Source organism: Rana temporaria, chromosome 3 (genome assembly GCF_905171775.1).
Source record: "Rana temporaria chromosome 3, aRanTem1.1, whole genome shotgun sequence".
Lineage (NCBI taxonomy): Eukaryota > Metazoa > Chordata > Amphibia > Anura > Ranidae > Rana > Rana temporaria.
The window spans coordinates 179,496,077-179,521,069 of NC_053491.1; the positions used below are offsets into that span (position 1 = coordinate 179,496,077).

A 24,993-nucleotide genomic window follows, 5' to 3' on the forward strand; every position below is an offset into this window, starting at 1 on the left:
CATCTTGTATGCAAAGACATTTCTTGTATAAATTCACTCAAATCATGGGCTGATAGTGCTCAGGAACGTATAACAAGCACTTGAAAAAACATAAACAAACATTGTAAGTCTGATGTAAATACATTTGAAGTGTATGTAAAGCCAAAGCTTATTTTTGTTTCCACTGGGGAGAGTTGTCATCAAAATAATACATCTTGCAAGGGAGAAACATGTAGAAACGTCCTCTCATTTTCTGTTGTATCTCTAAGGCCCCTTGCACACTGGGGCGTTTTTAATGCGGTACAGCGCCAAAAATAGTGCTGCTATACCGCATGAAAAATAATGCCCTGTAGTGTTCAATGTGAAAGCCCGAAGGCTTTCACATTGAAGCGGTGCGCTAGCAGGAGCGCACCAAAAGTCCTGCTAGCCGCATCTTTACCGCAGTATAGGAGCGGGGTGTTCACCGCTCCTATACCGCGCCTTCCCATTGAAATCAATGGGAAAGCGCGGTAATACCGCGGTAATACCGCCCGCAACGAGGGCGGTATTAACCCTTTTTCGCCCGCTAGCGGGGGTTAAAACCTCACCGCTAGCGCCCGAATATCGCGGAAAATTTTGTTGCTAAATGCCCAGGCCAGGTTTTGCGATTTGGCACTGCGTCGCTTTAACAGACAATTGCGTGGTCGTGCAACGTGGCTCCCAAACAAAATTGGCGTCCTTTTTTTCCCACAAATAGAGCTTTCTTTTGGTGCTATTTGATCATCTCTGTGTTTTTTTTTTTTGCGCTATAAACAAAAATAAAGCGTCAATTTTGAAAAAAATGCAATATTTTTTACTTTTTGCTGTAATAAATATCCCCCAAAAACATATATAAAAAATTAGTTTTTCCTCAGTTTAGGCCGATACGTATTCTTCTACCTATTTTTGGTAAAAAAAATTGCAATAAGTGTTTATCGATTGGTTTGCGCAAAATTTATAGCGTTTACAAAATAGGGGATAGTTTTTTTGCATTTTTATTAATTTTTTTTTTTTACTACTATTGGCCGCGATCAGCGATTTTTTTTTCGTGACTGCGACATTATGGCGGACACTTCGGACAATTTTGACACATTTTTGGGACCATTGTCATTTTCACAGCAAAAAATGCATTTAAATTGCATTGTTTATTGTGAAAATGACAGTTGCAGTTTAGGAGTTAACCACAGGGGGCGCTGTAGGAGTAAGTGTTCACCTAGTGTGTGTTTACAACTGTAGGGGGGGTGTGGCTGTAGGACTGACGTCATCAAACGAGTCTCCCTATAAAAGGGATCACTCGATCGATGCAGCCGCCACAGTGAAGCATGGGGAAGCCGTGTTTACATACGGCTCTCCCCGTTCTTCAGCTCCAGGGAGCGATCGCAACGGGGCGGCTATAAACGAATACCCGCGCCGTCGTCCCGGATCGCTCCCCGCGGGAATCCGCCCGCCGCACGCAGCGGAGGGGGTCCCGATCGGACCCCCGACCCGCTAGAAGGCGGGGACGTATATATACGCCCATCTGCCTGTACGTGCCATTCTGTGGACGTAAATAGGCGTGCGGCGGGCGTTAAAGTGGAGTTCCACCCATAAATATAACATTACATCAGTAGTTTTAAAAAAAATGTCATTAGTCCTTTATGAAATTTTTTTTTTTTTTTTAGATGCCTTCAAAGTGTTGTTGCTAGGCAGAATAGTTAATCTTCCCACTTCCTGCACCTAGGTGCTTAATGCTTCCTAACCTACACCGCACAGACTCCTGGGAATGTAGTGGGTGTAACTTTCCACTCCCCAGTCTCAAAGAATCATGTGACTTGGACAGCACAGGTGCTGAAACCTGATCTGACACTTCTTGTGCAGCACTGAGCATGTGCGAGATCTGCAAGGCTGAAATCCAGGAAGTCATACAGTCTGGCTTCATGATGCCCACACTTAAGATGGCCCCAGTCAATTTCTATTTTATAAAGTGTCTAAATGATGTAACAACCTAACAAAACGGACCTTAGTTTACAGACTAACTTTACTAGAATACATTAGGCTTGTGTATTACAGGGGTATTTATATTTAAAAAGTGAAATTGTGGCCGGAACTCCGCTTTAAGTGGTTAAACAGTTTTCGAATACTTTTCAAATTTGAATTGTTTTCAAATGTGAAAAGTTTTTGCATTTGAATAGTTTTCCAATTTCCAATGAGAAATAGAATAGAAAGTAAAGAAATAGAATAGAAAAGAATATAACAGAAAATAAAATAATAGAATATCATAGTGTAAAACAGAACAAAATTATTCCAGAGTGCAAAGGTCAGCCTTCATAGAAAATAAAAGAACAGAATAGACTAGAATATAATAGCAAATAATAGAATAACATAGAATTTAACCATCTTCTGAAATTAGAGAATTTTTAAATAGAATACGTTTGAATTTGAATACATAAGAAAATAATAGAATAGAGCAAAATAGAATAGAATATACTATAATAGAATAGAACATAATAGAATAAAAAGAAAAACCAATAGAATAGAAAGAATATAACCATTTCCCAAAATTCAAATAGAATCTATTTGAATTTGAATAGAATATAAAATAATATATTAGAATAGACTATAAAATAACATCATAGTATAGAAAAAACAGAATAGAATAGAATGAATATTACTATCTTCCAAAATTTGAATTTCAAATTGAATGTATTTGAATAGAAAATAATAGAATAGAATAGACAATATAATAATAGAATAGAATAAACAAAATAAAAATAATAGCATTAAAAAAACAAAAGAATATAATAGATTAGAATAGAAAGAATATAACCATTTCCCAAAATTCAAATATAATCAATTTGATTGAATATAATAGAAAGGAATAGATTTGATTAGGAAGATGGTTATATTCATTCTATTCCATTCTATTTCGTCTTTTATATACTATTATGTTATTTTCTATTCTATTCAAATTCAAATTGATTCTATTTGAATTTTGGAAAATGGTTATATCATTTCTATTCTATTCTATTGTTTTTTTATTTATTATTTTCTATTCTATTTGAATATCAGAAGAGGGTTATAATCTATTCTATTCCTTTCTACTCTATTGTATTCCATTCTATTCTTTTATTTTCTATCCTTTTTTGTTCTGTTTTACTCTATTAGATTATATTCTTTTATTTTCTGTTATATTATTTTATTTTCTATTCATTTTTTTTCTATTCTATTCCTTTATTTTCTATTGAATTTCATCCTCTTTGGAAACCGTAAAACTATTCCAATTCAAAAACGATTCGAAATGTATTTGAAAACTTTTTGAATCGATCTGAATTTAAAAAATTTGAATCGATATGAAACTGATTACACAAAACGAATTCCAAAAATGAATTAAACTAATGAAACTAATTTAACTAAACAAATTTATGTAAATAATGTATCGAAACATGTCTAATAAAAAAAGGTATCCTTATCTCTTTTATTGGTTGCTTTATGTGAAATCCCCGGTGTTCCTTCCAGTCCCCTTGCTTTCCTATTAAAAACTGACCACACTAAGCAGGAAAACACACCAGTGGTCAGTTCTCTAGCTATGCTGGAAACTCAGTGTGCTTTCCTCCAATGATCATACGTGTCCTGCTTCCCCCTGTTTGTACCATTCCAGTGCTGTTTTTATATTTTTGGAATAAACCTTATTGCATTGTGTATGGGAGTGCGGAGTTTACTCTACACATGCTTCTGCTGTGGTGACAGGGCATGCACCCCATTCTTTATCCTTCGCTTGAATACAGACTTGCCAATCTACCTGGAGCAGCCAAATTCGTTACACTATACCTGTTTTAAGTCTTGGGTGTTTCTGGGCCTATAAAAATTATGAGAAGCAATAAACTATTTTGAGGAGCTGGGAAGGAATGTATATTTAAGGATTGAGAGCAGATATAAGAATTTTGGAAGTATTGTTATTTTATGTATGCTGCAGCAGCCAAACCAAGAAAAAGGGGAAGTTGTGGTTTTACCTAGCATGAAGAACATTATTTTTGAGCCTAACATGTAAAACATAGACAGCTCATCACAGCATAAAGGTCATGCAGAAAATAAGGGGCAATGCAGATAAGTCATGAGCACTAGGGATGAAGTTCAGGTTTGGGCCTCTCATGGTTTCAACACAAACCCAGCTTGTTTACTGTTTGCGGACTGAACTAACTGGGTATTTTGCCCACCTGAATGCACTGTAATGTAACATATGTAATCAGGGCCGCTGATAGGCCAGTACAACTGGCCCAGTTGTACTGGGCCCGGCCATCAGGGGGGCCCGGCAACCTGAACAGATAAGCAGTTAAGTGTAAGAAAACGGAAAAAAAAAAGACCGATCAGGGTCCCTTAACAGGGTGCCCCAACAACCACCGGCACGTTTACATTTTTTTTTTCTTGCCATGTGCATTCAGCAGCATTCTTATTTGGCGGCCGCGGCAGGGGAGGGACTATTTCTCGTATTTCGGACGCTTCCGCTCCTGATACCAAGCTGGCTCAAGTCCCGGCCTGCCAGCGCGTCCTCTGTAGTGCTGTCACCTCCTGGCGCCCTGCAGAGTCATTCTGAGCAGAGGATATCGGCATCGTCCTGTGATCATCCAACTGGAATAGTTTGTGGGAGACTCTCAAGTCCAGGCAGGATCAGGAATAAGTGACTCCTTGGGCCCAGCCAACAATTACACAGGTCAGGTGTGTGCTTTCTTGGGGGGGGGGGGCTGGGCTTCAAGATCTACTACCACTGTTATTTTTGTAGCATGGCACCTCTATTAACACTGCAATACTCTGCTATTTGCATTGTTTCTGATAATGTGGCACCTATAAATTGTGGCATGGGGGGCTCTGTCTGCCCATAACGCATGTGCTGCCTGCAGAGACTGTGCCACCTATGCCGCCAAATCGCCAATGCGGTAATGTGCTGCTACAATATGGCACTGTCAGCAGGTAGCACATGCGTTATGGCATTAGCGTCATGGGTGGCACTGTCTGCAGCACATTGCGGCATGGGTGGCACTGTCTGTAACACAATATGGCATTGGCGGCATGGGTGGCACTGTCTACAGGTAACACATGCATTATGGACCATAACACATGTGCTGCCTGCAGAAACAGTGCCACCCATGCTGCCAATGCCGTAATGTGCTGCAGACAGTGCCACACATGCCGTAATGTGCTGCAGACAGTGCCACCCATGCTGCCAGTGGAATTATGCCATTGACGGCATGGATGGCAGTGTCTGCAGCACAATATGGCATTGGCGGCATGGGTGGCACTGTCTTATGGCATTGGCATGTCCTGCTTTCAAGATCCAGGATCACATGTACGTCATCCATACTGTTCTGGGTAAGGGACGCACATGCATGCCTGCTGCTAACCCACTCTGCCACTGGCTAGTGTATAAGGCCTGAGTTCCCACCACTAAAATGAAGTAGGGGTGGCACTGGCAGCAATTTATGCCAGAGCTTAGCCTCATCTGAAAACAGTATTTCTTTTGGATACTCAAACTTATAACTGTCTGGAGAAAAATATACAGTATATCACTTGTAGACAAACCTGCAATTTGTTTCAAGGCAGGGTCTGGGGAGGGACCGGGGCGTGGCCAGGGGTGGGGCTGAAGGAGGGACCAGGAGTGGAGCTAAAGGGGGCCCCGTTAGGTAGGCTGTACGGGGCCCCATGATTTCTATCAGCGGCCCTGTATGTAATATAATGTACTGCAACCAATGCCCTTGAACTTTTGTCAGCTGGCTTAGAAAGGCCAGTAATGAGGTCTTTGTTATATTCCAGCCCCCTCACTATAAGGTGAAGGGATGAAAAGCAGCTAAAGCACCAGTGTGTTGGAAGTTGTTGTAGAGAAAAGATTAGGGAAGCTGACAAACTGCATAAAGAAAGATTAGGGTCAGTTAAAACTGGAATTGTTATTCTGATTGCTGGCTCTTTATTCAACCAACCGCTTTGCTTTTTTTTCCCTTTATCATTGTGGGCTTATTTGTCTTAAATTTTACTTTGTGGTTCATTTAAAGTGGAACTTCACCCTAAATGAGAAGTTTCAATTTAAACAATCCTACCCCCCTCTAAAAAAATATATTGGAGGATCATTTTTGGGGGGTGGAGGAGCGGGTACCTAGGTTTGGCAGGTACCTGCTGCCTTTCTACTGGAATCACCTAGCCGATTCCACCAGAAATTGTCCCACCTTCCCTCCTTGCCTGTAAACTCTTGGGACACATCACAGGTCCTAGAGGTTACAGGACCATTCAGAAAGCACAGCAGGACTGTTTGCACTTGCGTGCCCCTTAGCGCTCACACAAGCAAATAACTGTGATATTAGCATGCTGGTCTTTAAGTAGTTAGCCACTTGCCGACCAGCCCACGCACTTTTAGATTGGCAGAATGGCACGGACAGGCAAATGGGCGTACAGGTACATCCCTTTAAATTTGCCACCATGTGGGCGCGCGCCGTCAGCGGCACGCACACGCCCCTGCTGCAAGCTCCGTGACCGTTGGACCCACGGACTCGATGTCCGCCGGTGTCCCGCGATCGTGTCATGAAGCTGCAGAACGATGCCTGTGTAAACAAGCAGTGATCAGTGTCGTGTTACAGTAAGCCCCGCCCACCTAGATTTAGAATTACTCCCTAGGACACACTTAACCCCTTCCTAGCCCCCTAGTGGTTAACCCCTTCACTGCCAGTCACATGTATACAGTAATCAGTGCATTTGTATAGCACTGATCTCTGTATAATGGTGAATAGTCCCAAAATAGAGTAAAAAAGTGTCCGATGTGTCTGCCATAATGTGGCAGTCATGATAAAAATTGCTGATCGCCGCCATTACTAATAAACAAAATAAGAATAAAAATGCCATAAAACTATCCCCTATTTTGTAGACGTTATAACTTTTGCGCAAACCAATCAATAGACGCTTATTAAAAATATGTAGAATACGTTTAGGCCTAAACTGAGGAAAAAATTCGTTTTTTTATATATTTTTGGGGGATATTTATTATATTTATTATAGAAAAAAAAAAAATAGAGCAACAATTTTGGAAAAAAAAAGCAATATTTGTTTATAGCGCAAAAAAATAAAAACTGCAGAAGTTATCAAATATCACCAAAAGAAAGCTCTGTTTGTGGGAAAAAAAGGACATACATTTTGTTTGGGATCAACGTAGCACGACCGCACAATTGTCAGTTAAAGCAACGCAGTGCCGAATCGCAAAAAGTGGCCAGGTCCTTTGGCAGTCAAATCCTCCGGGGCTGAAGTGGTTAAAGAGTTCAGCTTTAGTAGACTTCAATGGAAACCACTTACATGTGTCAGACAACTAAACTATGGAACAGTTGACTGAAGTACGTACATAGTTTCCATTTATGTCTGCCAAAGTTTCTGAATAAAGCTATGCTTATAATGCAACTAGATCATTTCACAATGCTGATTTATCTGCACCGTTTTTTTTTTTTTTTCAGACTGTTTGCTGATGGACTGTGTATTAGCAGATCTCTCATTGCATGGAGTGCAGATTGGTATATTAAGTCATTTAAAAAACAACAGAAGGAATGTCATAGGGAAAAATGTATTTCAAAGCCGACCTGTCTTACTGGAAATATAAGGCTGCCATCTGCCATCTCTCTCCTCTTTCTGAAAAACAAGGTGCCTGGCTTTGGGCTTTGGCCCTACAGGGTTTCCTTTCCTCACTAACCCATAGATCAGGCATGTCCAAAGTCCGGCCCGTGTTCCAGTTTAATGCAGCCCCCCTGGTAATTTGGATATATATATCTTTTTTGGCCTCCAGGGCCACAAAAGATATATACCATATTTATTGGCGCTACCTCGGAGGGGACAGGGAGGGGGTGGGACTAGTGCCATCAGATTACATAAGGAGAATCTCCTGTTTACTGGGCGGCGTCTGTAATAGGAAGTCCCGTCTCCTGGGCTGGCATTGGACGACTGTTCTGTCTATCATAGGAGACAGGACTTTGTATCAAAGAGGCCACAGGGTAAACAGGAGAGTGTATGTGATCTTTGGGGCTCGTTCCTCCCCCTCCCTGTCCCCTCCGAGGCTGCAGATGGGCATGGATCAGGCTACACTAATGGCAATGGTAAGGCTGCATTCATGCAATGGTAAGGCTGCATTCATGCAATGGTAAGGCTGCATTCATGCAATGGTAAGGCTGCATTCATGGCAATGGTAAGGCTGTATTCATGCAACGGTAAGGCTGCATTCATGCAATGGTGAGGCTGCATTCATGGCAATGGTGAGGCTGCATTCATGCAATGGTAAGGCTGCATTCATACAATGGTGAGGCTGCATTCATGCAATGGTAAGGCTGCAATCATGGCAATGGTGAGGCTGCATTCATGGCAATGGTGAGGCTGCAAATGGGCACTGATTAGGCTGCGTTTATGGGCACTGACCCTCATTTTTCTTCACGGTTCTTTATTTAAAATTTAATTTTTTTCCTGAAACTTCCCTCTTAAAGTGAAGGTGCGTGTTATACACCGATAAATATGGTATATCCAAATAACACGCCCAAGCTCATCCTTAGTCCTGAGCGGTACTATGGGATTTGTTTGGGGCCACAAAAGATATATATATATCCAAATAACAAGCCCATACTCATCTCTTCACCACACACAGCCACAAAGGCAAGAGAATGCTTGTTGGGCCGTGTATTAGTGCTCAGATAAACAAACTTAGACTGAATTTTAATGGTTCAAAGAATGTCAGGCAAAATGGTCGGCCCTCACGCATGTTCACTTCATCAAATCTGTCCTCTTTGAAAAATGTTTGGGCACCCCTGCCATAGATGATAGGGGAGGGAAGAGCAGGAAAAGTGGATACGGCAGCAATAGAGTAAACCTGCTTTTATTTTTTCCTGCATAATGAAAGCACAGGTTTATGTGTGTGCATGCAATATTGTGCTTTGTAACCGCAACCTTTATATGCAATTACAAGTTGACTTATGCATGCATTAAACTTTCATTATGGTTAATGTGTTTTGGCTGAATGTTGCAGTAGGGTTAATGTTACGATAAACGATATCCTTATTCTCCAAAAATAATACATACACATTCCATAATCAATGGCCCTATAATCTATTTTTCATAGAATCAATATGCACAGTTTTTTTTCCTGCTTCCTTGTAACTTCCCCTGTAAGCTCCCAAACTTCTCCTGTCCTGGTAAAATGAACATAGCCACCCTCTGAGAGCAAATTAAGGTATTTTTTTAATTGAGGCTAGGTTCACACTGCTGCGAATTCAAAAACGCGGTAAAATCGTGATTTTACCGCGATTTTGCGGCTGCGGTTTTGGCCGCGATTTAAGAGACATCTGTGCAGGGTTCAATGTAAATCACGTCCCGAAATCGCAAAAAGTAGTACGGCAGATGTAGTAGCAGATGCGGCGTCGCACCGATTAGGACGGTGCCATTGCCGACAATTGCCGGCAAATGCCGCCGAATTGAGATGCGATTTGACATGTGAAATCGCATCTCAAATCGTACCAAATCGTACCCAGTGTGAACCTATGCTAAAAGTAGTAGTAGTAAATTGTGTATGCGGTAGGATATGGAGTTATGAAGTGGTTGCGGCTGCACATGCGAGTGGTGACAAACTTACTTGGAGGGGGGCTTAGGAGAGTGGGAGGGTGTGAATAAGGGAGTATTCCTGGGGGTCCATTGTACTTATCCGAACATTCACATGGCCAGGGCCGTTTGAAGATATTAGGGGGCCCCAAGCAAAAAAAATTACTTTTCTACTTGAGAAGCGGGGGGGGGGTTGTTTTTGTCGGCTTACCTCTATCCTGGTGTCCGCACAGGGGCCCCAGCAGGGAGGGCCCTTGCTGCATCGCTGCGTCCTCCTGCAGTCCGGTCGGCCGTGTACCATAACCGCGCGGTACAGGGCATTCAGTTTGCTGTTCCCGGGGCCGGACTGAAAGGTAGTGAACACACAGTGTGTGCACTTCCTGTCAGTCCGGCCGGGAACAGGAACCTGATTCTCCTGTACCGCGCGGTTATGGTACACGGCCGACCGGACTGCAGGAGGAAGCAGCGGCAAGGGCCCTCCCTGCTGGGGCCCCTTGGCTAGCTCGGGGGCCCCTGGCCAGCTCGGGGGCCCCAGGCAATTGCTTGGTTTGCCTGTCGGGTTCCGACTGGCCTGCACATGGCACTACATTTGTTGGTATGGTGTGTATAGGTATTTACAGGTCCAGTAGAGTGCTGTCAAAGCCTGGATGTAGATAATTATCTACCCATGCTAGCCATACTTTGGTATACTTGGTGGTCATTATCTGCTGATATGGTGTGGCAGGTTCAGCTCAACTGTAGTACTTTTTATGAACTTCAGTCCAGCCAGTAAAGTACTCTTCGTGGTTTTCTTTGCCCATTTTATTTAAAAGTTAAGGTTCCTTACATCAGCATTCCCACATAGGGGTTTCAGCTTTATAGAGCCTTCAAATGAAAACTGCTTCCTGGCTGTATAACAGCTCACATTGGACTACACGGCTCCCAGTCTAGAAGCAAACTCTCAACCCAGAACACAAGAATATTCACATGCTGCTCTTGCAGTAACTTAACTGGTGTTGGCCTGGTGAGTGCAGAAAGACAGAAGTCCCTTGTGTTTCCATTCTTCTGCTCCCTGACAGCACAGCGGTCTCACTAGAAGGGTGGAGGCCTCAACCATAGTCAGCCTCTATACTAAAAGGGCAGTGTGCTTATTGTCCATAAAACCTGAACCCAAGGTTGGAAGCTTCATCCCACCTGATACTGTGCAAGGCTTCAGAACTCCAGGAACTTAATCAAAGGCAGTTTTCCCCAGGCAAATCAAATGCACCCCTCAATCTGCTTGGGTGAGAACCCTGGATAACACCAAACTCTTCCAACACCCTGATATGATGCAGCACTATCAGAGTAGATTTAATCTTTTCATGCTTCATAGATTGTGTGATCATATTTTTTGGTTTCAGTGAGGTGGTCTCTAGGGGTGTTCTGGTGTCTTGGAGATTAGATATAATGCAGAAGATTTTTGAGCAAAAGGTGCACGTGGTCATGCAGCCCCACCAAATGTATAAATGGGACCCCAGTTCTGCACATCCCTGGAAGCAAGATGGATAGCTGGGGACAATTTTGACTAGGTACCAGTGGGGGAGCATCTCGTTAATCGTTTTTAGGGCTGTAATGTTTAAGGACCAGGACTTTGCTGTTGTCCACATTTTGGTCCCAATCTTCCTAATGAAGGAAGACATTGTGGTCAGCTGACCATTTATGGGTATAGAGAAGTGGGTGTGGGGCCATTTTTTAATGTCACTGTGTGAAATTTTGCATTTTGTTAATTTGTCATTTGTTAAAATATATAAGCAAAACTATTTATTTTTGGAGCAGAAAAATGCATAGCTCATAGCATTTATCCTGCCTGCCCAGACCTCCCACCAACAGCTCACACGGTCCTCATAAACTTCTAACGGACTCTCTCCCTAGTGTGTACAGTATAGCTTTGGGAGACAACATAGATATCTATGAGGGCCTATTGTGCTGAAATACAATGACTACAGGACAGCCTTTGACAGAATAAAACACCTTGTATTACGTTTGTAACATCAGTATTTAACATATAGGGGTATGCCTATTTGAGGACAGCTATAGCCTATAAATATGGTAAAAGTGGACTTTACTACCTCCTCCTTCCCACTCAGCGTAACCTTTTAATCTTATTCCAGAGATCTTCACTATGCATCTGTGACCACTGCTGCACAGCGTTTGCACAGAAAAAAACAGTTGGTTTCTGAATTTTCTGCACATATGCGTTGTGGAATGTGGACTCATTTATTTCCTATGGATGGAGTCATACTCCTCTATGGAGGCTGGGGCCACCATAAGTACTTTGCCAGCAATAGCAATGAATAGGATGACTAGCACACATGCACAACAGGGCAAGGCCGGGCTGTGAATATCTTGGAGGAGGAATATCTCAGAGTAGGATGAAATTAAGTACAGTATGTGGAAAGAATAACTGCTAGCACCAAAGGTAAATATGTCCAAACCTTCACTATAAATAAATATAAACAGAAGTGCAGTGCTCAAAAACATATAAATGTGACGTGTATCATATAATGAAATTTATAACATCAAAAAATTCTGATCCCTGATGATGCGCTAGAGCGCGAAACACATTGGGCAGAGTAAGAGTGGTGACGTCATCACCACCACATGGTGTGTTTGAGGCGGCCATATTGGTAAGTCAAGGATATTGTTGTTTTAAGCCTTACTTGTCTGAGAATACTTCAAATACACTATGGGGTTGATTTACTAAAGGCAAATCCACTTTGCACTTGGAAGTGCACTTGGGAGTGCAGTCGCTGTAGATCTGAGGGGAAGATCAGAAAATGAGGGGAAGCTCTGCTGATTTCTACCATCCAATCATGTATGAGCAAAAATACTGTTTTTTATTTCCCTGGCATGTCCCCCTCAGATCTACAGCGACTGCACTTCCAAGGGCATTAGCAGTGAACTTATAGTGCAAAGTGGATTTTCCTTTAGTAAATCCCCCCCCCCTCCATAGTCCTATCTGGCTCCGGTTTGGTAAGCACTTTTTCCACACAGCTTTGCCATCTACCTGTGTATTACTACGAGGTAACCACCTGTTTGGTGCCATTATGAAAGGACCATCCTTAAAGGCTTAGTTATTTCTACTGTGTTCATTTGCTGTTCACAACCTGTGCAGCCATTTGGTCTGGTGAGTGCATTGGATTGGTGGTAGTGCACACTGTGGATTTTTTAGACATGATCACAATTTTTTAATTTCATTTTTATTTTCTCATGTGTGTTTTTTTTTTTTTTTTTAAATATTACATTATATGTATTCCTTTGGAGTTTATTTTGGGGAGCATCTGTTCTGCATAGTCCTACTACTCATCTGTCGGTTTTAATGGTACAACAACCCTGTTCGTTTTCATCTCTAGAGAGACAGCTCCTTAAAGTGACCGTCTTCAAGGTCATATTGCTGCATTTTGGTTGATGCCATTGAGCCCATTTGCCTATAATCTGTGCAACCAAATGCTCTGGTGAGTGCATTGTATTGGTGGCGGGATACACAGAGGAGTCTTGTAGAAACTATAAAGAGAGTTATATGTCATTTGGTGGAAACACATTAATATTTTTATGAACTGTCACTATCAAAAATGTTCCTACACATGGACTATGAATTTTTTGATAGCATAAATTGCATTAAATGATATATGTCACATTGTTACATTTTTGAGCGCTTCACTTTTTATTATATGTATGTGGGTTGGCTTGGAAGTAGTAAAGGACAAATACACTAAGATTAAAGTTGTACTTTAATTATTAAAACTCATCATTTGAAATTTTTAAAGTGAATCTATCAAAAATAAGTCATGATGAACTTGTGATGCATATATTGGACAATGTAGCGTCTACCAAAGCAGTCAGTACCTAGATTGAAATATCAGTCCAAAAAAAGTGCCAATCATTTTTGTTAATTTTAGATTTTGAGAACTCCCATGGTTGATATCTCCACACTCCAAACCTGCCACAGCCAATATGAGAGGTTCTGTTGGATACTGAATTTATTTTATACAAGGAAAAACAGCTATACCCAAAAGAGGACGGCAGCATAAAACTGCCAAGGCTTACAGATCTTGCAAATTACCAATATACCACTATATTACCAAAAGTATTGGGACACCTGCCTTTACACACACATGAACTTTCATGGCACCCTAGTCTTAGTCCGTAGGGTTCGATATTGAGTTGGCCCACCATTTGCAGCTATAACAGCTTCAACTCTTCTGGGAAGGCTCTCCACAAGGTTTAAGAGCATGTCTTTGGGATTGTTTGGCCATTCTTACAGAAGCGCATTTGTGAGGTCAGGCACTGATGTGAACGAGAAGGCCTGGCTCGCAGTCTCTGTTCTAATTTATCCCAAAGGGTCGGGACTGCAGGCCAGTTCAGTTCCTCCAACCCAAACTTGCTCATCTATGTCCTTATGGACCTTGTTTAGCCCAAACCTTTTTTTCTGTTATGGTATAGAAGAGTAGCGAAGGGTTAAATCCCCTGCCAGGTAATTTTTTCTGTGTGCCACTAGGGGAATGTAGATTGATGGAGGCTTCCCCTCCCTCTTTTTCTAAGACACAAGCTAGATGGCCGTGACACAGCCTGTGACTGGCAGACATCTGCCCACACTATTTTATTGCCCAAAAATAATAAAGATTTGATTTCAAATATATATTTGTATGGCAATTTAAAAAAGTTTATTTATATTTTATTTTTACTCTGTATTTTAAAGGCTGTTTTTTATTTTTAACATGTGACCAACAGCAGATGACTAGAAGCTCCTCTTGCTTATGTTTCCCTACAGATAGGAAAGGGGAAACTGGGAATAAGCTTGGTCATGTGACAACTGTATATCTTATAGAAAAAAAGTATTTTGATATTTTCTTACTAAAATAATTACAGTGCCATCATCCATATACAGAAATAGAAGGGACAATGTAATTTAGGCTGCATTCATACAGGAGCGTAGTGTTTTCAGGCAGAAAGTCGCACGATTTTGCAGCGTTTTAATGCGTTTTGTACAGGTCAAAATGTCAAGAAGAAAAACGCACAAATATGCATGAATTGAGCTACAAAAAAAGCTCCAGAACTTTTTTGAGCTTCAGGTGTTTGGCTTCTGGCGTTTTGGAGTGGAGATGTGAACCGTCTCCATAGAGAATAATTGATTTTTCCCCCTCCAGTGTTTTGTATCTTCAGGCTTCAAGCTACAAAACGCTCAGGTGTGAACAGTGTGTGCTTAGTATCACTAAACAGAAGCTCTAAACCTTCCTCACTCCAAACAAAACTGAAAAAAGGTTTTGCCTAGAGAAACGCTTTAGGCGCCATTCACACCTGGGCGTTTTGGGATCCCGGCAGAATCGCTCTGCGATCTCAAAACGCACTACAATGGCAAAACGCAGGGTAAGGTGCCATTATTTTCGATGGCGCCTAAAATGCGGTGCAGTTTTGACACGATTGTTACGTGATTTATCACACGGCAAATCGCATTGTGAAGCATTTCGCCCAAAATGGAGCAGGAGCTTCTTTTGGGGGAAAGCGTCACACTATTCGTTTTGCCACACCGTGTATTATGTACTATTTAAAATAGTGGAACCTGCGTTTTTGAAATTGAAGCGCTATTGGAGTTCTCGGGCGGAATCGCAGTGATTCTGCCTCAATCCCAAAACGCCTAGGGTTGAATGGTTGCCAAAATGCCTAGGTGTGGATGGGGGCCAAAATACCTAGGTGTGGATGGAGGCCAAAATGCCTAGGTGTGGATGGAGGCCAAAATACCTAGGTGTGAATGCTGTTGACAGCTCTTTCACTTTCCAATTTCAAACATACTGTGGTAGCGAATATTATCAACAATTATAATATTAGTTATTTTATGTGGTGTAATGTTTTAAAAGATGTTGCTGTTGAATCTAGGGTGAGCACGTGTCCCGGATTTCCCGGGACAGTCCCGCATTTTGCGGGTCTGTCCCGGGCACCTTCATTCCAGAACAATACAGTGTCCCAGAATGAAACTGACACAGCCACCTCTCTGAGCCGATCTGATGCCCCCAAAAAAGGCATCCACAGGTCTCGGCCGGCCAGGACAAGTACTGTAAGTGGTGATGCGGCGGCCTTTTTTGGGGCGTGATCAGTGGTTCTGGGTAGAGCGCGCGTGGCTTGCACCGACTGTGCTGTGATTTGGTACATCACAAGCTGATTTTTGGGAAGGGGGTCCCTGAATAGCCATTTGAAAATGTGGTCACCCTAGTTGAATCCTGTATACTATTTTTATTTTATTTTTATTGACACAATATAATAAATAATTCTCCAAAGATATAAATATAGAAGACCCAGAAAAGGCACGTGATTTATGTCTGTGCTCCCTTTGCCTTTACATGTAGATCAGAATCCAAGATTATACTGCTTGTGCTAAGAGGATTATGGAGGATGGAAAGCCTCGCTTCCTGCAACGTCACTCCTCAGCAACCAATCACAGTGGAATTTCCCACGTTACAGCAATGTTGTCTTGGTAAGGAAACATAAACCCACCAGAGAACACACTGCTGTCGCTTTACATAAGCTTTAAAGCCTTGCAGGATACAATGTCACAGCTGCCGCCTTGCAGTACATTGTGAGCAGTGTGTGATGATGCTTTTTCTGGAGGGGGGTCAGCTGACAAATGCCTAGAGACCTGTATATGTAGATGATGAAGTGCCATGACGTCAAGACCACCTCCGTCCATGATGCTCTCTCCCAATCATGTGCTAGTACAGTCATCACCAGCCTTCGTCATCACGTTTTATAACACCGATCAATAAAATATTTCCAATTAATCATAAAAGAAATACTAAGGGGGTAGCAGCACATTTCCCTCCAAAGCATCATCAGGTTATAAAGGATGCAATTCACATGCAATTCTACATCAGGCTTGTAAAAAAAAATAAAAAACCTCATGTGACAGGTGTGGAATAATTATTATCACCCAATGTGTAATCTGTCTAGGTGGAATAAGAAGCGTGCCTTAAAGGGAGGAGGGGTGTGGATCTATTTAGCTCTAGATCCAACTGTGACATAGAAATAGGAGCGGTCGTGTGCCTTTGAGTAGCATGTAATAGGTCATTCAGCCTCATCCAGAGATAATATACCCCAATGACCCCAATGCCCTAGCTCTCCATTCATGAAGGGCACGCCATGGAAACGTGCTGCTATTTACATCCATCTCAGAACATGCCAGCCCCATCCAGAAGGACATGCTATATATGTGATGCCCTGTCCAAGGAGACTGTGGTCACATAACTGGCATGCCACATTGCATCCGCAGAAGAACAGGATGTCTACTGGATCTGTCCTTCCAGCTTAGGAAAGTATTCTGATCAGAGAATATAAAATATTCCTTAGTGACAGCTAAACATAGAAGTCACAGGGTCCTTCAGCACATACTAGGCGTCATACAAGGATGCTACTCAGTGGTTCTAAGCAGTAAGGTCTTACCTATGTGTAGAAGGTGTTGAGGTAGTTCCACAATGAAGACTAGGCAGTACATCCAAAGATGGGGAGCTGGGATCACTTGCTGGAGGGATGGATGGAGAAGGAGACAGCAAGAAGCAGCTGTACCAAATGGATGTGCGTACTCTACTGTGCAGACAAAGGATTGCATCAGACTGAAAGCGTGTGTTAGAGCACCTCCTACACACATCCTACCTAGTTCTGTGAGCCACAGTGCTACTGCCATGGGCTCACATCACTGATGTCTGGCTATGGGATTGCTGTCATGCTTTTTTCTTTAATTTGAAATTAATTTCTCTTTTCCGGTTAAACTTTAGAATTTTGCTTAGGATCATGTGTCGCTTACATTTTAACCCTTTTCGCTGCTGGAGCCATTATTATTTTTTTGTAAATTCATTTTGAGCACAAATACTAAAAACTTAAAAACCTCTAAAACATTATATAGTTTCTGAAAGCAGTTGTTGAATGTGCACACCAACACATAATAATCTCTAATTTTTGTAAATATATGAAACATAATAAAGTGCATCGCTAAATGAAACATAATAGTACTCAAATCATAAACAGTAATAAGCACAAATACTAAAAACTCCTAAAACATTATATCATTTCTGAAAGCAGTTGTTGAATAAAATGAAAGTATGAATAATAATAATAATAATAAATAGAATTTATATATTTTTTTTTTATGTTAAAGAATATTTGCGCTGCTGTTATTCAAATCTGTTGTTTCAGAAAAAAAATAAACCAAGATTCATTTTAGATCACACCAACACATAATAATCGCTAATTTTAGTAAATATATGAAACATAATAAAGTTCAGCACTTAATGAAACATAATAGTACTCAAATCAATAAGCATAAACCATAATGAACACAAATACTAAAAACTTAAAAACCCCTAAAACATTATATCATTTTTGAAAGCAGTTGTTGAATAAAATAAAAGAATGAATAATAATAATAGAATTTATTAATTATTATAAAAAAAAATTATGTTGAAGAACACTTGCACTACACTTATTCATATCTATTGTTTCAGTAAAAAATACACCCAGATTCATTTTAGTGCACACCAACACATAATAATCTCAAATTTTTGTAAATTTATATAAGCATAATAATGAGCACAAATACTAAAAACTTAAAAACCCCTAAAACATTATATCATTTCTAAAAGCAGTTGTTGAATAAAATGAAAGTATGAATAATAATAATAATAATAATAATAATAATAATAATAATAATAAATAGAATTTATAATTCTTTTTTTATGTTGAAGAATATTTGCGCTACTGTTATTCAAATCTATTGTTTCAGAAAAAAATAAACCCAGATTTATTTTAGTGCACACCAACCCATAATAATCTCTAATTTTAGTAAATATATGAAACATAATAAAGTGCAGCGCTTAATGAAACACAATAGTACTCAAATCAATAAGCCTAAACAGTAATGAGCACGAATAATAAAGACTTAAAAACCCCTAAAACATTACTGTATATCTTTTCTGGAAGCAGACGTTGAATAAAATTAAAGTATGAATAATAATAATAAAAAATAGAATTTATAAAAAAAAAAAAAAAAACATTATGTTAAAGAATATTTGCGCTACTGTTATTCAAATCTGAAAGAAAATACACCCAAATTAATTTTGGTACACACCAACACATAATAATCTCTAATTTTAGTAAATATATTAAACATAATAAAGTGCAGCGCTAAATGAAACACAATAATACTCAAATCAATAAGCACAAACTGTAATGATACCTTATATTGAATATTAAAGTGCAATGTGCAAAAAAACAAAAAAGTGTGCAAGATTTCAAAGTGCAAAAGTCCACAGGTAAGGAATTATGGAAAAAAAAAAAAAGAGGCACTGTGTATCAAAACAGTCCAAATGTAGAAAGTTGAAAGTTAAATCTGTTCCAGTAGCAGTTGAAAAAGGTAACCAGCATCCACTTAAAGCAGAACTTCAGTAATTTTTTCAACATTCCATCTATTTAATCTTCTGCCCTTGTTGTTTTAACTTTGGATAGTAAAACATTTGTTTTCTGCCAGTAAATACCTTATACAGCCCACTTCCTGTAGCCCTTTTCTCTGGTAAAAAGCCTAGGCTTATGACATCATGCACAGCTCTCTCTCTCACTCTCGTGAGAGTTTGCCAGGAAGAGAGGGGAGGATGAGGCATAAGAGGATCAATGAGAGCTGCAGAGCTGGAGGTGTGCCTCTGTGAGTCTGTGTAAATCCAGGAAGTGAACAGCAGCAGCTTCAGCTGCCCATAGTTAAAATGGTTGCAGCCAGACTTATGCCGTGTACACACGACCGTAAAAAAATGACGTTCTTTTAAATGTCATTAAAAACGACTGTGTGTGGGCTCCAGAGCATTTTTCACGACGTAAAAAATGACCATTAAAAATTTAAAACATGCTCTAATTTTTCACGTCGTTTTTAACGTTGTCGTTTTTAACATCGTAAAAAATGGTTGTGTGTGGGACGAGAGCGCTCGTTCTGGTAAAACTAGCGTTCGCAATGGAGATAGCACATTCATCACGCTGTAACAGACTGAAAAGTGTGAATCGTCTCTCACCAAACTTTTACTAACACAAAATCAGCAAAAGCAGCCCCAAGGGTGGTGCCATCCGAACGGAACTTCCCCTTTATAGTCCAGTCGTACGTGTTGTACGTCACCGCGCTTTGCTAGAGCATTTTTTTTTCACGATCGTGCGTAAGCAAGGTCGGCTTAACAATAATCGGGTTGAAAAAAACTTAGTTTTTTTCTAGACCATTAAAAATGGTTGTGTGTACGCGGCATTAGGCCTCGTACACATGGGCAAGAATCTCGTCAGGAAAAAAACGTTGGTTTTCCCGACGAGATTCTTGGCAAGAATCTCTTGCCACCCAAGTGTACACACAGACCTTTCAAAAGAACCGCGGTTCTCTTGAAAGGCAAGAACGCGGTGACGTCATCGCGTACGACGAGCATGCGCTCGTCAAATTTGATGCCGTCGCCGCCATCTTGCTTCACCCTACCTATGCCGTGGAAGCTACCGCGCATGCATCAAAGTCATTTCGAGCATGCACAGGTTTCCACGGCGACAGGTAAGTATACACACTCTCGGGTTTCTCGTCGGGGAAACCAGAATGTATGGACTCAATTTTTTTTTTTTAATATATAAAAGGTGAAATTGTGTTGAGTAAATAGATACCAAATATGCCAACTCTAAAAATTGTGTGAGAAAATGACAGTAGCAAAATTTGTTCATAGGGAATATTTTCCAAAATTTTCAGCTCATCATGTTAAAATTAACTGTAAATTATGGCTCCAGAACTATTCTTTTCACTCTGACATGTGCGGCGATACCTAAGAGGTGCGGCACAATTGTCGTTTTGTGTGTGTCTGACATGCTCGTTTGCGTTTGAGCATGTGGGGGCGGGGATTTCTTAAAAGTTATTATTATTTATTTAGTGTCCTTTTTTAAACCTTTTCTTTATTTCTTTTTTTTATACTTAAAGGTTATGTAAATTGAAGCCAGCCAAAGAGAGTTTGAATATGGGAGTTCAGCAGTGACCAGCCAAGAATTGAATCGTATATGGGTAGGCTTATTGTTGTAACCAAGTCGATTCCTTGATTGACTTAGATACAACCAGCATGTCAGATTTTTAAGCCGGCCGCAGATGGTTCAAATCTCAGGCAGTTCAGCAGGACAGGCAGGCTAATTGTACCAAACTTGATCAATCGAACAACCTCCTGTCAGATTTATCATGCGATTATTAAAAGTGGCTGTAGCCACTAGCAATAATCACTTTGTGTTCTCCTGGCCAGGACGGCTCCCCTCCCCTGTCGGTAGAATCCAATAGCTCCACAGGATGGATTCCCCCATCAACACCGACTAAGTTGATGGGGGAATCGGCCGATTAAATTGCGCCATCTATGGGCAGCTTTAGGATGTGATTATTACCAGTGGCTATAGCCGCTGCTAAAAATCACTGGCCCGGATTCACAGACAGCGGCGCACATTTATGCCGCCGTAGCGTATCTCCTGTATGCTACGCCGACGAAGCGCAGAGAGGCAAGCATTGAATTCACAAAGCCAATGCTCCCAAAACTGAGCTGGGTTTCGAAGGCGTAAGTCGGCGTAAGCGCCAGACAGATACGTATCAACAACTGCGCATGCGCATGCTCATAACCACGTCGGAACAACTGCCTAAGATACGACAGATCACTGCCTACGGCGTTAACGTAACCTACGCCCAGCCATATTCACGTCCAACGTAAACTACGTAAAATACGCCGGCTTGAGTTCCCTGGTGAAGACCTTTGCATGTCTGCTGCTGAGTTACACCTGCTTTATGGGGCTTAACTTTACGCCGGACGTACAACTTACGCGCACCAGTCGTAGCCTGCGTCGGGCGCACTTACGTTCGTGAATCGCCGTATTTTCCTCATTTGCATATTTGAATAGCTGATCAATGAAAGCGACCAGCCTAAATGTGCGCCCACGCTACGCCGGCGTAGGCAAGTTACGCCGGCTGGATGAAGCCTATTTTTAGGCGTATCTTACTTTGTGGGTCCGGCGCACAGATACGACGGCGCATATTTGCACTTACGCGGCGTATCTTGAGATACGTCGACGCAAGTGCTTTGTGAATCCGGGCCACTGTGTTTTCCCTGCTGGGACGGCTCCCACCTCTGGGAGAACGTAATCACTCCGTGGGATGTCAGCCTGGAGGGAGGAGGAGAGAACTAGCTGGTCATGTGATCAAAATCTCGGCTCTTAAATTAGGTATTTACAGCATTTATATTAATAAATCATTCACAGAGGGGGACACTGCAATAGGAGGTTGTGCTGATGGTATATACAGGTTAGTGTTATGAGAGCAGCAGGAGGGGGGAGGGACGGCTCACACACAGACAGAGGGGAGGGGGAGGAAGACACAGGAGCAGAGAGGAGAGCAGATAGCAGGCTGCTGATGACAGAGGCACATAAACTGACCACAGTGTCTGGTCTCAGCAGCCATGATACACTGTGGTCAGTTTACAGAGGGGGGGGGGGGGGGCTGGCAGGATCAGCCAGGTTTTTTAGGTGTTACAGGGGGCCAAATGACACAAGACAAGCACTGTCATATAACATGCTTTAAAGGAGCAGGATCCTTTTATTTAATTTTTTTGGGGTTAACAAATGCTTTAACTTGCTGTGTTATCTGCCTCTGAACTGTTGTCAGCATTTCTCACCACTATAGCCATGGACTACAAAACACCTCCCCCATTAAGGAGAAAAGAGATAAGCGTTCTGTATTTCTAACCCAGTGCTATGTAGCCTAAGACACTCACTGTCCATGGTGATGATGCTGTTCAGTACAGTTGTCACCCTGAGACAGAAAGTGTGTTAATGTTAGGATTACTAAGTGAAAATAAACTAAAAAAGTGTAAAAAAAATAAAAATAATGCAGCTACCTTGTGTAAAGACCGGTAAGCTGTAATACTGTAATTTGAAATTTTTGGGTTGGGCCTTATGCTATGAATGTCCACATTGTGGTACCATCCCAAGAATATACAGGAAATTGGGGGGTGGGGGGAGAGAGGAGGAGAAAAGATGTGACCCCAAAGAGGAGAGGGAACAGCAGATCCCCTCCACCTTCCTCTCTCATTGTACAATCGGATTGTAAAGTGTATGACCATGTGATCCAGGAAAGATTGTAGTTATAAGATTATCTCCTGAAATTTATCCCAATTGTACGTTTCTTTTTTATTTTACCAATATAATTTTTAATATTTTTAAACTGTTTCTCTTGACTTGATCTTGCATTGCGTGATTTATAACCCTTTGTAAAGCTCCAGCCTGGCTTAGCTCAATATTGCTAGTTCTACTTATATAGCCTGAACTTTACTAAATGTCCCACCACCTCTACCACTAGCATTGTTTTTTTTTTTCCTCATGTCATAATGACAGGTCACAATGGTTTCTGCAGTTCTATACAGCTGGGGTATGACATTACAAGTGAACAATGCATGTGTACTGGCACAAATACAAAAGAATAATTGAAGGAGATTGCTATCCAAATAAAGTCCTCTTTTTAACCACTTTTACCCCCTTCCTGCCCCGACCAATTTTAAGCTTTCAGCGCTGTCACACTTTAAATGACCCAAATAAAATGTGTTATCATTGTTTTGATGGTATTTAATTACCACTGGGTTTTACATTTTTTGTTAAACAAACAAAAAAAAAATGAACATTTTGAAAAAAAAAAAATATTTTCATAGTTTGTTCTAAAATTGAGCAAACAGGTAATTTTTTCTCCTTCACCATGTGTGTGCGCTGATGAAGCTGCACTAATGGCCACTAATAGGTTGCCCTGATGGGCACTGATGAGGTGGCCCTGATGGACATTGATAGGTGGCACGGAAGGACACTGATGAGGCGGCACTGGTGGGCACTGAGGAGGCACTGATGAGGCTGCTCTGATAAACGGCACCAATTGGCACTAATAGATGGCACTGATGGTCTCTGATAGGCGGCGCTGAAGGGCACTGGTAGGCAGCATTACTAGGCGGTACTGATGAGCACTGATAGGTGGCACTAATAGGCAGCACTAATGGGCACTGATAGGCAGCACTAATAAGCACTGGTAGGCAGCACTAATGGACACTGATTGGCAGCACTGGTGGGCATTAAATGGCAGCACTGGTGGGCATTGTTGGGACTGCACTGATAATCAGGACACTGTGACTGCCATACAAAGGAGGACATCATAGTGTTATAATGATTTGTATTGATCTATTCATAAATGTGGGTCTACTAGACCCCTGATGTCTCAGTAAAGAAAACCTGTCACAGCAAAATGCTATCACATAGGGGGTTTGTCACCCTTCCCCCCAATGTGACAGCAACCAAAGTTACGTTAAAAAAAGTGTGAAAAAGTCACACACAAGCTACATTAGCATTTAAAGAGGAATTAAACTCCTCTGGTGTGTTTGTACCTGTAAAAAGGCTTACCTGTAGGTACTGTAAATATCTCCTAAACTTGCACCGTTTAAGAGATATTTACTGTAAACTGCGCCGATTATGTAATGGGCACATGCGCTCTAAAGGAACGGTGGCTCGTGTCTCTGGAGCTGTCAAAAAAAAAAAAAAAGCAGCCAGGCAATGTTTATCAACAACATTGCTCAGCCACTGAAACAGAAAGATAAAAAGAAACAGTTTCTTTTTGTATCTTTCTGTTTATTCATCTACAGAACAAAGGGTATGGTACTCGTTAATAAAAAATGGTATCGGTGCGTCCCTAGTCACGTACCTTCTAGGAGTCTGAATTGAAGAGGTCGATCTCTACTTTATCTCTAGCCCAAGCCCCACAGAATGTGGAATAGATGGTGCCAAGGGACAGGAAGAACACGAGTGCCAGCAGGTTGATTGCAGAACTTGCAGCTGGAGACTTAGCTTTGGGGATAAGGCAGGGCATCAGGTAAGGAACAGAGGAGATGCAGGGTAGACCAGTCAAGGTTAATGGGGCATTCTGCCGGAATTGCATGTTCTGGATTCATGACTTGCTGAAGCTACCAGCAGGCTTGAAGCAGGAGCCCTGTGACAGCAGTCACAAGGGTAGCCAGTGTCAGCAACATGCAGGCAGTGAGGTACCAAAGCATCAGACAGTAATGTGGTCAAGAGAAGCTAAAGCCAGGAACTGATGAGTAGAATAATAAACAAAATCCAAGATCAGGTCGATAAGTCTGAGTCTGAGCATGCTTTAAATAGGCCATCTAGCACCAATGTGTCAGTAGTAGGATCCCTTTAGGACCCAGCACAACCTGACACAGCCTTTGCCTGGGAAACAACAGTGATTGGCCAGCTCACCTTTAAATCACCTGTATCATCATCCAATCAGTGCTTGTGATAGAGTTACCTTTGTTTGCCACTGTTTGAATCAGTCTGACATTCTGCTCTGTGTAT

At 41.4% G+C, this 24,993-nt stretch overlaps 1 protein-coding gene across 2 annotated transcripts in view; it reads right to left on the reverse strand.

Annotated features, from left to right (window-relative positions):
- Positions 1–17,269, reverse strand: part of SLC38A1 (solute carrier family 38 member 1) — a 118,767-nt gene extending 101,498 nt beyond the window's left edge. Inside the window, exon 1 of one of the 2 annotated variants that reach the window (XM_040343907.1) lies at positions 17,026–17,269. The gene's annotated coding sequence lies outside the window, so the exon portion shown is untranslated. The remainder of the gene's footprint in view (positions 1–17,025) is intronic. The other variant, XM_040343906.1, reaches the window with a different exon arrangement.
- Positions 17,270–24,993: the final 7,724 nt, after the last annotated feature.